Here is a 19,319-nt window from a genome sequence, read left to right as displayed (position 1 = left end):
GGATATCCCACATTGCAGGCAGACTGTTTCTGACTAAGCCACCAGGGAAGGCTTTATTTATCTTACATGATATCTAATAACATACCTATCTCATTTGTTATATTCTTTCATTTAATAATTGCCTAAACTAATCAAAAGTCTAAACAGACCTCCATTTAGAGGTCCCTGGATTACCTGGATCAGTTTTAAGTGTCTGTTTAACATGCAGATTTATGGGTCCTGTCCAGGAATCAGATTCTGCTTTCTTAAGCAGACTGCTTTGATAATGAGATTTAAGCTGCACAGGGTCTTCAAAAGCAGTTCTTCTTAGAAAGTAGCTCCATCTTGTGCACTTTAAGCACCTAAATCTTATAATCAAGTGTCCCTGAGAAAAAGACTGAGGGTTGAAAACCATTTCACAAGGAACTGTCCCAGGAATATCATACTGGTCAATCCATTTGATTTCAGCCTCTGTTCATCACAAAGATTCTTAAAGGAAATCCTATGATTGCTTTCATTTTGTTAATTTTTGTTAATAGATCATTAACAGTTTATTAATTTGAGGAGGATTTTTCTTGAAAAAAATCTTTAGGATGCAAAAGACATGACTTCTAGTCATGGGCTTACTGTACAGTTTCTGTGGCCTTTGGCAAGAAATTTACTATGTGCTTCAGCTTCCTCATCTATAAATTTAAACTTTGATAAAACACTTACCTAACTTGTGTTACATATCTAGTAAACTGGATTGCTTAATATATTTTAGTCTATTTTATGTTATTTAATTATGTTAAAAGTTCCAAAAATTTAATGTGAGACTGCTACAAAATAATTTTGTAACAGTCTTTACAAAAATCAGATAGAATTATTATTTTCCTCTTCTCTGCTCTATCATTGATAAACTTAGTTCTGTCAGTTTTAAAGGAAACCTCAATTCTTTTTCTCATTGGTGTTTCTTAATTGTCATTTTAAAGTCTTTTATGCCTTAGAAGCAGAGGGGCTGCTAATTCATGGTATCACTAGCCCCATAGCTTGACAAAATAGGTTCACATTACTGAGTGTTGAGGAGAGAAAAGTTGAAATACCAGAATACAATCATGTTTATTTTCAAAATAGTCCTATAACATTTCTCTGGGAAAACAGATACAAAGATATTCTTTGCCTTAAAAAGTTGCTATTTAAATAAAAAGTGTTAAAGGTGCAAAAATAGTCACAATGTACAAATATTATAGTACAGAAAAATTTGGTAAGGAGAAAAGTGATGGTAGGCTAAGGTATTTAGTTAGTAGAAAACAAATTCTCTTCCTGCATCTCAAATGATTATATAATTGGATTAAATTTATGATGGCATTTAAAATGTAAAGTCTCCCAGGACAATCAATATATTTTGTATTGTATGGACTGCTTTGTAACACAATAGCTTGTTCAATGAGTGCCTTTGACATTGGCTGTAAACTTATGCTGAAAATAATTATCTCACTTGAATTTAATTACTTTTGTTTGTTTGTCTCTTTTTTTAAAGAAACTACCCAGATATATGATGTTGACAAGAAAGAAGAAAAAAACAGCTTAACTTTTACAATATTTATTTTGCCTATTTTACTTTAAATCCAAAAGAAGAAAAAATAATAAAATTACAGTCATTCAGCCATGCTAAATTACTAATATGCCTCAAGAAAGTGAGTCCCTGCTTAAGCCAAATTGGAAGATCCTTTAAGTACACCAACATGTTCAATTGATTCCGTGAGATGCTTTATGACAGATCTACCCATCCACTTTTGGATGCTGTTTGGAGTGCAATTCATGATCCTTAAATTTATCTCTGAAAATGGAAAATAAACAGTTCAGCTATAGGCTTTGGATTTCCTCTTCAACATGTAGATAACACCTTATAATTTAATTAATGAAAATGAATGTAGTGCTTTTCATTCAAATCTGAAAACACAGTGCTGTTTATATTTTTCAAGGGTGTTTGGCCTTGGGTTCATGGAAGAAAATCAGAGGAACTTCTTTCTTCTTAAAAAGGATAAAGGAGACTTTCTTTTTTAAAGTCTAATGAAAATGAATAAATAAATAAATAAATGCTAATGAAAATGAAGAGTTTACTAGTATTACTAAACACTCACTATCAGCCTTTTAATTAGTGACCCACACAACTACTCAAAATGATATTGACTGAAAGTGTTGTAGGAAGGGGAGCCCCTTCTGGGGGCTGAAAGTGGGCTCTTGCCTAACGTTTGGAAGTGAATTGTCCAAGGAGACACATGTGCTGACAAATGAAGAGATTTTATTGGGAAGGGGAGCCAAGGCAGAGAGCAGAGGGTAAGGGAACCCAGGAGAACTGCTCTGCCCCATGGCTGGCAGTCTCAGGATTTATGGTAAGGGGATTAGTTTCCCGTTGTCTCCCACCAATCATTCTGACTCAGAGTCCTGATGCACTGCTCATCCAAGATGGATGTCAGCAAGAAGGATTCTTGGAGGTGGTCAGACGCAATTTTGATCCTTCCTGAACTCATCCAGTTGGTGGTGGTTTACTAGTTCCACGTTCCTTACCTCCTGTCATAAAACAACTCATGCAAATAGTAACTGTGGTGTCTGGCCAGGGTGGGTAGTTTCAGTCAGTGTGCTTCCCCTAAAAAAAGGTATATTTACTGTTGTGTAAAATCCATCATAGTTGAACTCACTTTTATGCTTCAAGTTTATATTACATTTTTGGAATTAATTAAATAACAAAAACATCTAAATCAAAATAATACACCTATTAAAGGAAATTTAGATTTAGAAAAGTACAATAGGATCTCTAGAGTAAATGTTGTTCTTCTTTTTACAGCTTTTTTAAAAAAAGTATATTCATTTCCTTAATATTCTTTTACCACTACATTACAACTACCTTAAAAATCAGAACCACAGAACTTAACACGTACATTTAATGTGTCAAGTCCAAGTAAGTATATAATTATTTCAGATCAAAGCTGGCAACAAAAGTGTCAGTACTGTGGTTCATGCAAGTTGATTTTTCTATAAGGCAATGAGCTAAGTTCAACTGCCCAAGTTTTCAATAGGTTTCTTAGCACAAAGGTGGCTATTAGGAGCAGGCAGGCTAATCAATTTGCTCCCAAGCCAAAAGGAGAGTTTAGCTACCTAGTATACTGTCATCATTGCCATGCAATTGACCTTACAAATGCTTGCCAAAATGACCACTGTCTCTGAATATCGTTTGCTTGTTTTTTGACTTTAATAAACTTTTTACCTGGTTAAATTTCATTCCATGCATTGTGCCATATCTCTGGCCTTAAAAAAAAAAAAAGATGTTCTTTTGGAAATGGATAAAACATGAGGCAGTGCATATAGTCATAAATGTAATAAGTTTATAATTATAAAGCTCTGGAGGGAAGAACAAACTTGGATTAACTATGATCTACTCTGGAGAGTTTTTAATTACCAACCCCAGTGGGGAATAAGTGGTAACACACACAAAAATCTGAAATGGACATAAGTTTGGATGTTAATAAGAAAATTTCCACTTAGGACCGGATGAGATGTGTGATGGTGTTGCCATCTGCAGTCATTAGAATATGGATTAGCTCTCCTGCTCTTTTTCTCTCTGTCAACCTGAGTGATCACAGATATATTTGCTTCTCAGTTAAGTAAAGTAGCTAATTATCATATTGAAAGTCTGATTCTCTGAAAGGACAATTGAGAAATCCATTCTAGAGTTAAAGAGAGAGGTTTGCAAGGCAGTATTCAGTTCAGTTCATTTCAGTCGCTCAGTCATGTCTGACTCTTTGCAGCCCCATGGACTGCAGCATGCCAGGCTTTCCTGTCCATCACCAATACCCGGAGTTTGCTCAAACTCATGTCCATCGAGTTGGTGATGCCATCCAACTATCTCATTTTCAGTCATTTCAGGATTGGAGGGGGTGGTGGGGTCATAACCTTTCCTTACAAATGTATAGTATTTTATCCAAAACTTCCATCCACACCTGTAACTATTCCAAATGCTTCCAATAAGCAATCACAAAGTTATGAATACATGATGACAGATTTTTTTTCTTCCTCCCTTTCTTTCCTCAAACGTCTTGCTTTTTCAATTCTCTTATAGCATTCTACTCCAATAATCAATATCTTGCAAGTCACTCATTTGTTTCTCTGCCCACATTTAAAGTACTAATTGAATTGATATAATGGTCAAATCCTATTCAGTAAAGGCAAACTTCATTAACTGTGTATGGAAACAGGAAATTGCAGTTCTATTCTGGCAAAAATTTCCACCAAAAATGTTAAAGATTATTGATCTTAACTGATTGTTGGCAAAAATAAGCAAGAATCGGGCATATTGTCTTCCATTAAGAAGAGTACAGGAGCACAATAAGGATGCAGCGCTCTCAGTGTTCAGTCTCAATAAAAGGAAGGTCCTTACAAGATCTTCAGGACACTAGGCAACCATCTTGTACTAATCAACAAAAAGCAACATTTTAGGCTACTTCTCCTGGGTGTCTTACCTCTGGATGAACGAAATTAAGTTCCATTTAGCTGCTTGTTATGCTGCTGTTCATGAATTGCTATTCTTTCTCCACCTCCTTCTTGATTTCCTCCTGTGTGTTCAGCTAATGGTTTAGCAATGCCATTATTAAAACCCAAATTCTCACTTGCCCAGTAACCCAACAAATTCTCAATTCTCAAAATACCTGGGCTAAATGTTGCCTTCCTTACATTTCACTTCTGAGATTCATTCTCTGCTCTCTGCTTAGCTATAAAGCAACCATGACACTGAATGATTGGGGGTTGGGAAGGTGTTGGAGATCAAAACAAGCACACATTGGTCCAAAATAACTTTGGATTTTCTTTATGGAATAGACATTTGATTGATTGACCAACTATGTTATTTATATGCCCCCTACATGTCCCCCTTATGTTAAGCTGCAAAACATAAGCTGCAAAGAAAACAGTTTTGTCTAAAGGAATAAAATCTTATAGGCCAGGTAATATCACCAATTCGATAGATAAACCATTAAAGAAGATGCCAAGTGCATTTCATAGATATGGCTGTATCAATCAATACTCAACAGATGGAAAATAATATAGGTACATTGTGAGAAGATCTTGGGGAGTTAAAATCTCTGATAAGCAATCAGTCAAGTCAAAGACCTTTGCCATAACTTGTATTCGTTACCAAATTCTAGGAAATGAAATAAGTTAACTCTAAGATTCCATTTACATCTATTTTCCATTACCTTATTATTTGGATTGTATGAACTCAAAAGCGGAGTGATAAGTAGAAAACAGAGAAAGTTTTGAGAATGAGAATACTTATATGTGGCATATGCACTTTGAGCTCCGCAAGACGAATTTGAAGTACTAGACTTGACAGGCTTACCAAAGATAGCCGGGTGGTAAAAATACACTATCCTTTGGGTGATATGGACTTCCCAGGTGGCTCAGATTGTAAAGAATCTTCCCTCAATGCAGGAGACCCAGGTTCAATTTCTGGGTGGGGAAGATCCCCTGGAGAAGGGCATGGCAACCCACTCTAGTATTCTTGCCTGGAGAAAGCCATGGACAAAGGAGCCTGGCAGGCTATAGTCCATGGGGTTGCACAGAGTTAGACACCAATTGAGCACTAACACTTTCACTTTCACTTTGGGTGGTAAAGAATCCATCACTTAAAAATGCTTTGTCTATAAATTCAGTAGTGTTGTTTAAGACCATTTGGATAAACAAATCAGTTACAGATGCTATTTAGCATCTGTTGTGAATAACCCAAAACTATTCCCTCACTACTCCATACTAAGTTGCTTAGAATATGGTATGATAAATGGGTCTTAATGTCTTCCCAAGTTCTGTTTGGAGTACTGTAATCATAATACTACTGTGTAGACCTCCCATTGTTTGTGAGCTTAGAAAGGAGCATCCAGGGGAGATTTCTTGCACTTGGAGACAGTGATCGTCCTAATAAATTACTGATTTTTAGAATTGCCACCACCTCTAACTATTCATTTGTCTTTGCCCAAATGAACACAACATGAAACACTGAAAAGAAAAAAAAGGACTTAACTATAGTCCTTCTCCTGTAACTAACTAGCTAAGTGTCATTTAAAAAAAATCTTATGTCTTATAGCCTTAGGATATTCCCAACAACCAAGGGTCTGGACTAAGATTATTAGATTATTAGATTCTAACCTCTTAGATTCTAAAATTTCATTTTAACTTCACTATGTCACTACTTTCCCATCTTGATTTCCATTTTCACCTATCCAAGAAGAACTGTACAAAAAGCATCTTCACGACCCAGATAATCACAATGGTGTGATCACTCACATAGAGCCAGAGATCCTGGAATGTGAAGTCAAGTGGGCCTTAGAAAGCATCACTACGAACAAAGCTAGTGGAAGTGATGGAATTCCAGTGGAGCTATTCCAAATCCTGAAAGATGATGTTCTGAAAGTGCTGCACTCAATATGCCAGCAAATTTGGAAAACTCAGCAGTGGCCACAGGACTACAAAAGGTCAGTTTTCACTCCAATCCCAAAGAAAGGCAATGCCAAAGAATGCTCAAACTACCGCACAATTGCACTCATCTCACATGCTAGTAAAGTAATGCTCAAAATTCTCCAAGCCAGGCTTCAGCAATATGTGAACCATGAACTTCCTGAAGTTCAAGCTGGTTTTAGAAAAGGCAGAGGAACCAAAGATCAAATTGCCAACATCTGCTGGATCATGGAAAAAGCAAGAGAGTTCCAGAAAACCATCTATTTCTGCTTTATTGACCATGCCAAAGCCTTTGACTGTGTGGATCACAAGAAACTGTGGAAAATTCTGAAAGAGATGGGAATACCAGACCACCTGATCTGCCTCTTGAGAAATTTGTATGCAGGTCAGGAAGCAACAGTTAGAACTGGACATGGAACAACAAACTGTTTCCAAATAGGAAAAGGAGTTCGTCAAGGCTGTATATTGTCACCCTGTTTATTTAACTTACATGCAGAGTACATCATGAGAAACGCTGGACTGGAAGAAACACAAGCTGGAATCAAGATTGCCGGGAGAAATATACATAACCTCAGATATGCAGATGACACCACCCTTATGGCAGAAAGTGAAGAGGAACTCAAAAGCCTCTTGATGAAAGTGAAAGTGGAGAGTGAAAAAGTTGGCTTAAAGCTCAACATTCAGAAAATGAATATCATGGCATCCGGTCCCACCACTTCATGGGAAATAGATGGGGAAACAGTGGAAACAGTGTCAGACTTTATTTTTTGGGGCTCCAAAATCACTACAGATGGTGACTGCAGCCATGAAATTAAAAGACGCTGCTCCTTGGAAGGAAAGTTATGACCAACCTAGATAGCATATTCAAAAGCAGAGACATTACTTTGCCAAAAAAGGTTCGTCTAGTCAAGGCTATGGTTTTTCCTGTGGTCATGTATGCATGTGAGAGTTGGACTGTGAAGAAGGCTGAGCGCTGAAGAATTGATGCTTTTGAAGTGTGGTGTTGGAGAAGACTCTTGAGAGTCCCTTGGACTGCAAGGAGTTCCAACCAGTCCATTCTGAAGGAGATCAGCCCTGGGATTTCTTTGGAAGGAATGATGCTAAAGCTGAAACTCCAATACTTTGGCCACCTCATGCGAAGAGTTGACTCATTGGAAAAGACTCTGATGCTGGGAGGGATTGGGGGCAGGAGGAGAAGGGGACGACAGAGGGTGAGATGGCTGGATGGCCTCACTGACTCTATGGACGTGAGTCTGGGTGAACTCTGGGAGTTGGTGATGGACAGGGAGACCTGGCGTGCTGCGATTCATGGGGTCGCAAAGAGTCGGACACGACTGAGTGACTGATCTGATCTGAATGGCAAATCAGGTTTTCCCTGATAGCTCAGTTGGTAAAGAATCTGTCTGCAATACAGGAGACCTCAGCTTGATTCCTGGGTCGGGCAGATCCACTGGAGAAGGGAAAGGCTACCCACTCCAGTATTCTCGCCTGTAGAATTCCATGAACTGTATATTCCATGGGGTCACAAAGAATTGGACATGACTGAGCAAATTTCACTTAATAGTAAATCACTTTCTCTTCTTAAAAAAAAAAAAAAAAGTGAGGCTGTCTTGTGAAAGTGCTTTGAAAAATATCAAAATTGGAATAAATAAATGTTAATAAAACATATCACTAAGAAGTTCTTCAAACAGAAACGAATTACATGAAAGTGAATTTTTATAAAATGCTCACCTTCCTCTAACTTTAATAGCACATGATTTTGTACTTTATTTTTGTGATTTTTCTGTGAAAAATTCTGGCTTTATAATAAAAATCCCCACTATTGCATGAAAATAAAGTTGTTTTTGACATCTAGTCATCTTTTTTTTTTCTCATTAAACCTATTTGATAATTAACCAGTTATCTGAAGGACACAACTGCCTTTTCATATTTATCAGAAAGACACTTTGTGCTTTGCTGGGCCTATGCAGTTCCTACATAGACCCATTTGGGCTGAAGTCATTCAGAAGCATCATCTGTGATAACAGAAGCTTATTTTTCCAGGTTTGTTCTTATCAGTGTAAAGGCCTATATACAAACAAACTGTGCTATAGCCCATAATATGTTTGAACTTCACAATTTCCTAGGCCCAACTAGAATTTTGAATTAAATGATTAAATTGATAATTTTTGAAAGATTTGTATTTTGATTTAAAAGAAAGTAGCAGGGACTTGAAATCAAAGAAGAACCTTTGAATCACAGAACTTTGAACTTAGAAGGTACTTTCATGGTATTCTTACCTATTGATATCATTTCTAAGATGAGGAAGGTAAGACTTAAAGAAATACGTGTAACCTGATTATCTTTGTCCCTGAGTCCTTTCCAAAGTACACACAGTCTTATGTTAAAATCACCTGAAGCACTTTAAAAATCCTGGTGCTTATCCTTCTCCTCAGACCAACTTAGGTAACAGAACTTTATAAATCTCCCTTGATAAAAATAAAGTACAAAAAAGATGGAGAGTCACTGCAATGGAGCCCAATTTATTAAGAATTCTTCCACCTTTTGAGGAACAACACAGAGTTTCTGTCTACCATGTACCTTACCTACAAAAACAAGTTTTCACTTACAAAACATTTTAAACTAATAGGCTGAGAATAGACTGAACATTCTTCTTATGCAATCCTTACATATTTTTTTAAATGTTCATTTGCATTTATTTTATTCATTTATTAATTTAGCTGTGCTGGGTCTTAGTTGCAACACATGGGATCTTTGATCTTAGCTGCAGCATGTGGGATATAGTTCCCAGGTTAGGGATTGAACCCTGGTCCCCTGCATTGGGAGAACAGTCTTATCCCCTGGACCACTAGGGAAGTCCCCTAATCCCTACATATTTTATTGGAAGTTATTTTCAAACTGCCAAAACAGTTCTAACCCAAGTTATTTTGACCCAAATCTGTATAGTAATGCTGATCAGATATGGGATAGCAGTTGATTTCAATGCATAAAGAAAGATAACTCTCGAGTCTGCCTCCATATCACACATTTTCATGCTAATTAACCACCTATCAGTGTAACTTTGGGCCATTTTGACTCCCAAAGACACGCCTCAGAATTTTAATTTGTCCATTCGTAACCTGAATATCATTGGGGAACATAGTTTGCTCTTGTTTATCAATATGCCCAAGCCAAATGGTACATTTTTGTTTGTGTTTAGTTCAAACCCTGCTGTCTCAGCATATGTCTCATAATCAAATGGTGCCCACACAGTCTCATAGGTAAATAGAAATCCCTGGGTGTTAGCTGAACATGAAATCATTCACTTTAAGGTATTCATTTCCTGATCCATGAATCTCTAACAATAAGCAGGTTTGAGTTTATCAGCAGGCAGCCTTGCCAACGGGTCTGTAAGAATTACCAAATGGACCAGCAGACAATTCAGGAACACCTGCCTGGTGCTTCTGTTGTTGGTTGCTTTCCCAAATCAACCATTTCAGAAGAGGAAGTATGAGCTACAGTTAGATCTCAAGATTTGACACGGTTGCTGAATTGTAATTGAAAGCCATATGCCTGCTCAATTTGAGGGGAAAACTGTGTTGTGCTAAGTTATATATTGCTGGTTTTGTGCTAGTTTCCAGAGAGGTAGTAAACCATATTCACTATAACATGTCCATTAGTTTCTTTGAGAATCTCTGGATGGCTTTTATGAGCTATTCTTTAAGTGTAACAACTGTCTCTCTGTTAAAGCAAAATCTAACATCTCTTTTTGAAATTAGCTATTTAAATTATACCTAGAATCTTAAATTTGAGGGTTGACTCAAGGGACAGTTGGGCTAGACTTGTACTAGAGATAAGAAATTCCAAGCAGGCAGCATATCAAAGTGGTATAAAGGAAAGTTCTTTTATACCTATGTCTTTGGTCCACTGTAATCCGTGTATTTAAAGAAAGGACTGCCTCCATGTAATAACTTGAATCTAAGGTATAACTGCTTTCTAATTCTTGAAAATATAGATTGCCTAGCACACCTTCAACCACCACTCCCCCAAACAAACTTAGCTGTGAACACATCTTTAGTGATGTCTCTGTGGAAGATACAGTATTCAAACTGCAAATGTTTATTTTCCAGTACTTCCCAAATTTTTTCGCTTTTAAAAGGAAGCCATATGACTACTTCTAGACAGTGAAGTGAGGGAAATGGGTGCATATCACTTCTGACCTAGACAGCTGAGAATAAGTTTGTGACCTCCATCACTCCCTTCTTCTGCCACGGTAGTCTAGGAAGATACATGCTCTGGAAGGCAGAGTCACAGATGGAAGAGAACTCTCCAACCCACATCAGAGCATGACACGGGGGAGAGGAAATCTTGCTGTGTTATTGCCACTCTAAGTTTTTGTGTTATGTTAACTAATGTTAATTATCAGGATTAGTGCAATCTTCTTGTCTCAAGAAATAATATCAGCTATATAATTTATTATTTTAAAATTTTTGCTGAAAAAAATGGACATGTTTAATCCTCTAGCCAATGAAACTGGAGCCTCATGATGGGGCTCACCTTTTCACTTCCTTTTAGTATATAAAGCAGGGAGAAGATTCAGTATTTTCAAACAGCCTAATTGAAATCCAGAAAATATCACTAAATTCTTTGAATTCCACAGACAATATCAGCCACATAGTAGATGTCCAATAAAAGTCCAAGGGGAGGATGGATGGATGGAGAAAGAGTATTCACATCTCAATAGGAAATCTCTAATGAAACCAAACAAAAATTTATTTTTCAAAGACTAAAAACCCCTAGACTTTGAGTGCTTGAGGGTTTCTTATTTCAAATACCCACTACTTGTTGATTTTAAAATAAATTCCAACAAGCAGAACTAACCCTAACAATTTTAGGTACAAAGACATCTTGAGTCATTTAAAATCTTAAGTATTTCACTTTGAATTCCTCTGGAAACCCCCCCTCCCCATGATAAATTTTCAGATTAAAAATAAAAAAACAAAGGATAATTTTTAGAGAACAGTATTCAAGGTACAAGGATGGAAGGTGAAGAAAGAACAAGTGGGAGATCAGAGAATTTGGGCTTCAATATTGATGTTTAATTTACTTCTACAAGTTCAATAAGTTAAACTCACTATATTCCAGGTTTTTTCTTTTGTAAAGAAGAATAATGAAACATTATTTGGAGGTTTGTATAGAAATTAGACAAATAAGAATAAAATCCTTAGTCCTTAATAGGAAAATTATATAGTAAACATTACTATTTCTCTCGCATATCAGTTATAATGGGTAGTAGAACTTTGTTGTATTCAATTTTGTTGTTATTATTTTTTCCCATGCTATTGATCAGAGCTACTTTGTTTGGGGTTTCCCAGGTGGCTCATCGAATCTGCCTGCCAAGCAGGAGACTTGGGTTTGATCCTTGCATAGGGAAGATCACCTGGAAGAAAAAATAGCAACCCACTCCAATATTCTTATCTGAGAAATCCATGGACAGAGGAGCCTGGTAGGCTACAGACCATGGTGTTGCAGAGTTGGACAGGACTTAGCAAATAAACAACAGTTTTTGTTTTATTTTCTCCCAAATTGTCTACCTAGTACATTGGGAGAAAGTTCATCTCGCTCCTCTACCTCCAGCTCTAGCTGTGATAAAGAGCATTGTCTCTGTTACCTTTATCCCAGAGATGGCACACGTAGTAATAAAGAAATTAGCTCTTTTCAATGATCATGTCCAGAAATGCAATCTTTCATCATTTTTACATGGAATTGTATCTACCATGGGACAACTGTAACTCAGTATTGCCTGGATTAGATCATCCTTGACTGCTTAGTGAAGTTATGCTACAATTTTGTCCAAATTTAAATGAACTTGAGAATTCTCTCAACTATAGAAGAATTTAGTGTATACAAAGGATTGCACAAAGGATATGATTCGTGTTTAACAGTCCATCAACCAGATGCATCTGCCACCTTAATTCCCGGGTGGCAATGGCTAATGTCTCCCAAAACTTTGGAAAGAGTTTTATGCTGACAATGCTGATAGAGATAGCTGAGAAAGCATGCATTTTTATGAAAAGGGTGTGGTCTCTACCTGTTTCCAAAATCATATATCTTCAAAGTGCCAGAATGCTTGATTTCATGAAAAGTTGAAGAGAGGACTCTCATACCTGACTCTACAACAAACTTAACCATCTTTTCTAGGAAATTGTTGTTGGTAGAAGAGTCTCAGAGTCCACCAATAAGATAACGAACAGTTTTTAGCCTTCTCCCTCTACTGATCCAACATCCATTGGATCATTTAAAACACAAGAGAGTTCCAGAGAAACATTTATTTCTGCTTTATTGACTATGCCAAAGTCTTTGTGTGGATCACAGCAAACTGTGGAAAGTTCTTAAAAAGTTGGAAATACCAGACCACCTACCTGCCTCCTGAGAAATCTGTATGCAGGTAAAGAAGCAAAAGTTAGCACTGGACATGGAACAATAGACTGGTTCCAAATTGAGAAAGGACTACATCAAGGCTGTATACTGTCACCCTTCTTATTTAATTAATACACAGAGTACATTATGTGAAATGTTGAACTGGATGAAGCACAAGCTGTAAAGACTGCTGGGAGAAATATCAGTAACCTCAGATATACATATGACACCACCCTTATGGCAGAAAGTGAAGAGGAACTAAAGAGCCTCTTTATGAAAGTGAAAGAGGAGAGTGAAAAATTTGGCTTAAAACTCAACATTCAAAAAATGAAGATCCTAACATCTGGTCCCATCACTTCATGGCAAATAGATGGGGAAACAATGGAAACCATGACAGATTTTACTTTCTTGGGCTCCAAAATCACTGCAGTTGGTGATTGTAGCCATGAAATTAAAAGACACTCGTTTCTTTGAAGAAAAGCTATGACAAACCTAGACAGCATATTAGAAAACAGAAACATTACTTTGCCAACAAACGTCCATCAAGTCAAAGCTATGGTGTTTCCAGTAGTCACATATGGACGTGAGAGTTGGACCATAAAGAAAGCTGAGTGACGAAAAATTGATGCTTTTGAACTGTGGTGTTGGAGAATTCTCTTGAAAGTCCCTTAGACTGCAAAGAGATCAAACCAGTCAATCCTAAAGGAAACCAGTCCTGAATATTCCTTGGAAGGACTGATGCTGAAGCTGAAGCTCCAATACTTCGGTCACTTGATGCAAAGAACTGACTCATTAGAAAAAAACTGATGCTGGAAAAGATTGAACACAAGAGGAGAAGGGGGCAGCAGATCTTGAGATGGTTAGATGGCATCGCTGACTCAATGGACATGAGTTTGAGCCAGCTCCAGGAATTGGTGGTGGACAGGGAAGCACGGTGTGCTGCAGTCCATGGGGTTGCAAAGAGTTGGACACCACTGGGCAACTAAACTGACTAATACCACTCTGGATCCCAGACTTGATCTTTTGCATCAGGGTAGTCAGCTGAGGACAAATGGTAGTTGAAATCCAGCCCCTGCCCTCTAACCAGTGGTGAACCTGTGATCACAGGTCCTCCATCTGGAAGGGTGAAATTCACTTGTAAAAAGCCCCATGCAGGCTACCAATGGCTGATAATCTTGCTCAGCAAGTAGAAATGCTTTTGTTTAGGTGCCTTGTGTCAGGCCTAGTAATGTTTACTAGATAATTGTTCTGAGAGAAGAGAAGGAAGTTGAAATACACATGAAGCATGACTAAACTAGAATTTTCACTAAATTGTTAAAGGATACCAGTATCTGCAGAAGGCAGAGGTATAATTTTATAGGACAAGGCATTCTCTCCTACATACTTCATTCTCTTGGAATTCAAATAGTTCCATTTTAAGTAATTAACAAAGTTTATAGCAAACTGTCTAATAGGCCTTCCAATCTTTTCCTGAAAAAGTCAGTGATAAAATTGCCCATATCTAGATAATTTTCAAAGCTTGTATGGAAAAATGTCTACTAAATCCATCAGCCTTCTCCTTACAAAATTAATTTGTTATACTTTTCTCTCACAGATGTATTACACATAGTCAAGAGCTTTATTTCTTATTGGAAACATTTCTAAACATTATTTAGACAGAAAAATACAGATTTTGTGTATTCCTTTTCTTCTCTAAAAGTGTTTTATGATTTTTGATAAAATTACTTAGTTAAAGCTGAGATTATGTATATTTATTTCTCATTATCCCTGCTACCATTTTGATATGCTAAAGCCCAAAATATAAAACATTGCACTTTTTTTATCTTTTCCTAATCTATTTTTATTTTAAAGAATACACTTTATGCTTGCTATTCTGTTTTCCAAAGTGGGTCACATGCTTTTACCCCCAATAATTTTCAGACATTTTCTTACCTGTGAAGTAGAATTTTGAAACATAGACTTGAGAGTTTTGATGTGAGCACCTGTTATTTTTTAATCCCAAAAGCAACCTTGCTTTATGTGAAAATTTATAACAACTGTATTTCTCTAAGACAGAATGTTTAAAGATTAAAAAAAGATTTTTTAAAACAAGATCAGGAAAACTGATAACAAAATCTATAATTATTATGGTTTATTGAACAAACTGCTTGTACTTTCTTATCTTCATTTTATTTTAAAAATATTTTCAATTTTTTTAAGAAATACATGGAAACCTAAAAGCAGGTTCAGATTCATTTTCCCTTCTAGAACTATTTGTCTAAAACTTGCTATAAAATATAATACAAAACACATTATAGCAAAAACAACTCATTTACAATTTTTTCCCATTAAATCCCTATCACCTGTCACACTGTTCTTTTCTTCCTTCTATCTCTTAGAATATAATATTTAATTAATAAGCATGTATTTGGGTCTTATTTTATATTTAGACTTAGTTTCTCTCCTTCTTACTTCTCCAAACACCTATCCATCTAGATATGACAGATGGATCACATTCCTAAACACTAAAATTAGCAGTACTTGGTTTAAATAGTTTAACATGACCTCCTCAGAACCTAGAGAGTGGAAGAGGATGAAGAGTGATGTTTTTCTACTCTTTAGATTTGAAAAAGAGAGTCTAGAAGTAGACAAGTTTCAAAATGAATATCCTGAGGATATTTTCAGATTCAATTTATAGTTACAACATACTCAGACAAGTTAGAGGTTATTCTAACATGTGGATACTTCACTGAACTGAACCTCAAAAACTCGAGAGCTCTGCCCGTCTATAAGGTAGCCTCCTTAGGACATTTTATTTTTAACTGTTAGCTCTTTGAAGTTGCATACTTGATTTTTCTAAAGTTGGAGAAACATCCTAAAATTGAGCTATTCCCCTTGCATTTCCCCAGTGAAAAGTCAATGATTAATGTAGCTCTTGAAGACTATTTTTGATGTTTAAAAAATTTTCAAGGAAAAGAGAAAACAGGCAAACAAATTCAAAGTTTCCACTTACATTGAGATGGATATCTTCATAATTAACAGAACAAATCTCAGTTTCTTTCTACTAATGGTTTGAATTAAATCTATGTAAGTTTTTGTGGAATGTATCCAAGTATATTTGCTATGAGAGATGCCTCTACCATATCAGAATACCTTGAAGTTTTGTACATGTAGTGTCTGTTAGCATATTGTCTTTATAATATAACTGTAATCCAATTTTATTGCATCAAATTTCTATGTTTTCTTGAATAAAAGGACTATATATTGTTTTAATCACCATCATAAACAAAATGGTGGACATTGAAATGGAGTTTTATTAGTTTTAAAACTTCTCAAGATCGTCTTCACTTTTCAAAACATCAAGACCCAGAAATAGTAGGAGCCAAAAATAAACAACAAAATTTAATAGTATTGAAGTTCCTGTCCTGGCCATATACAAAGTTGTTAATATATTAAAAGATCTATAATAATTACTTCGTGTGTTAGAGTGACTCAGTCATGTCCAACTCTTTGTGACCCCCATGGACTATAGTCTACTAGGATCCTCTGTCTTTTGGATACTCCAGGCAAGAATACTGGAATGGGTGACCATTTCCTCCTCTGGGAGACCTTCCAGACCCAGGGATCGAAACTGGGTCTCCCCCATTGCAGGCAAATTCTTTACCATCTGAACCCCCAGGAAAGCCCCAGGATATCTACTTAAGGGAATTATAAATCTCCCTTGCTCTTGAATTATATAGTGCTACAACGAGGATGGCCCAGGTTTCATTTGCCATCTGAATTGTTGAATATATATAGTAATATCCCAAGTCTTAGGATATTGAGGCTTTACTTGCCTCCAGCAGAGAGCATATTCATCTGAAATAGGATCAAGTTAGCATCTAAGTAGAGAAACAGAAATTCCTTAGTACCTAAAATAGAATTTAATTCAAGGAATGTATTACAGAAGTGTTACATCAGAAACAAGCTCCATAGGCTGGAGCAAGAAAAAGAGAAAATATCATTACTGAAACATAAAAGAGAACAAAACACCTGAGAATTAGCAAGCCCAGGACTGGTACAAACATGTGACTCCGTAGCTCTAGGCTTCAGATAACAGAGTGTGGGTTTTAGGTTGGCTCAGTTCCATCCTAAGACAGGTTCCTTCTTTTTCTAGTAGTCAGGGTTAAGAAGAGAGAAGGGAGTATCCTAGCTATAATCTCAATCTCTTTTTTGACAAAGCACACCTGATAAAAACACTTATTCCTAGTAAAAGTAGTGCCCTTGATTAGTAAACCTGGTTGCTCAGAAGTGATGGCAAAGCCTCTTTCCAAAAGGATCACCCCGGCGGTGCTCCCTGGACACACTGCTCCCACTATGTTTCAGCCCCTTTCTCCTTCACTGATGCATTTACACAGAATCTGCATCGTCTTTTATACCAATTCAATTTCCCTTAGTGTTATCCAATTCAGGAGACAAGTCTGGATATATCTGAACTCCAAATATGGTTAAAAGTCAAAAACCTGTGCCACTTACAACTCAAGAAAGACAGAATATTCCTATGACAGTTGCAAAGGTCTTGGTACATTATAGGTCCTTTAAGAAGCTCATATTTTATGTAGAGAGAGGTGATGTTACTTCCTTCACACTCCAATCAGACAATTGGCAGTGGCCCTTTCAAAAGAACTGTTTAAGTTCATATGACTATAGCAAAAACATCATAGGTTGGGTGGCTTTTAAACAATAGAAACTTATTTCTCATAGAATTGAAAACTGGAATGTTCAAGAGCAAGGTGGTGACACACTCAGTGTATGGTGAGTGTGTACTTTCCAAACTGCAAATGGCCTTTTTACTATGTCCTCATGTAGTGGGAGGAGTTCAGTTCAGTTCAGCTCAGTCGCTCAATTGTGTCCAACTCTGAGACCCCATGGACGGCAGCACACCAGGCATCTCTGTTCATCACCAGCTCCTGGAATTTACTCAAACTCATGTCCATTGAGTCAGTGATGCCATCCAACCATCTCATCCTCTTTCATCTGCTTTTCCTCTGGCCTTCAATCTTTCCCAGCATCAGGGTCTTTGCCAATGAGTCAGTTCTTCAATCAGGTGGCCAAATTTTTGGAGCATCAGCTTCAACATCAGTCCTTCCAATGAATATTCAGGACTGATTTCCTTTAGGATGGACTGGCTTGATCTCCTTGCTGTCCAATGGGCTCTCAAGAGCCTTCTAAACACCAGAGGTCAAAAGCATCAATTCTTCAGCACTCGGTTTTCTTTATGATCCAACTCTCACATACGTATGTGACTAATGGAAAAACCATAGCCTTGAATAGATGGACCTTTGTCGGAAAAGTAATGTCTCTGCTATTTAATATGGTGTCTAGGTTGGTGATAACTTTTCTTCTAAGGAGTAAGCGTCTTTTAATTTCATGGCTGCAGTCACCATCTGCAGTGATTTTGAAGCTCAAAAAAATAAAGTCTGTCACTGTTTCCACTGTTTCCCCATCTATTTGCCATGAAATGATGGGACCAGATGCCATGATCTTAGTTTTCTGAATGTTGAGCTTTAAGCCAGGTTTTTTTACTCTCCTCTTTCACTTTCATTAAGTGGCTCTTTAGTTCTTCATTTTCTGCCATAAGGGTGGTGTCATCTGCATATCTGAGGTTATTGATATTTCTCCCAGCAATCTTGATTTCAGCTTGTGCTTCATCCAGCCCAGCATTTTTCATGATGTACTCTGCATAGAAGTTAAATAAGCAGGGTGACAATATACACTCTTGATGTACTCCTTTCCCGATTTGGAACCAGTTCGTTGTTCCATGTCCAGTTCTAACTGTTGCTTCCTGACCTGCATACATATTTCTCAAGAGGCAGGTCAGGTGGTCTGGTATTCCCATCTCCTGAAGAATTTTCTACAGTTTGTTGTGATCCACACAGCCAAAGGCTTTGGTGTAGTCAATAAAGCAGAAGTTTTTCTGGAAGTTCCTTGTTGTTTCAATGATCCAGCGGATGTTGGCAATTTGATCTCTGGTTCCTCTGCCTTTTCAAAATCTAGCTTGAACATCTGTAAGTTCACAGTTTACATATTGCTGAATCCTGGCTTGGAGAATTTTGAGCATTACTTTATTAGTGTGTGAGATGAATGTAGTTGTATGGTAGTTTGAGCATTCTTTGGCATTGCCTTTTTTTGGGATTGGAATGAAAACTGAACTTTTCCAGTCTTGTGGCCATTGCTGAATTTTCCAAATTTGCTGGCATATTGAGTGTAGTACTTTCACAGCATTATCTTTTAAGATTTGAAATAGCTCAACTGGAATTCCATCATCTCCACTACCTTTATTCGTAGTGATGATTCCTAAAGAGGAGTAGGATTGCTCTTTAATAAGGGTGTTATTTCCATTCACAAATGTTCTACCACCATGACAATTACCTCCCAAAGTCTCCATCTTCTAAGACCATCATATTGAGGGTTAGGATTCCAACATACAAACTTTG

This window comes from Bos javanicus, chromosome 24 (assembly GCF_032452875.1).
Source record: "Bos javanicus breed banteng chromosome 24, ARS-OSU_banteng_1.0, whole genome shotgun sequence".
Lineage (NCBI taxonomy): Eukaryota > Metazoa > Chordata > Mammalia > Artiodactyla > Bovidae > Bos > Bos javanicus.
This window is presented reverse-complemented; position numbering follows the sequence as displayed.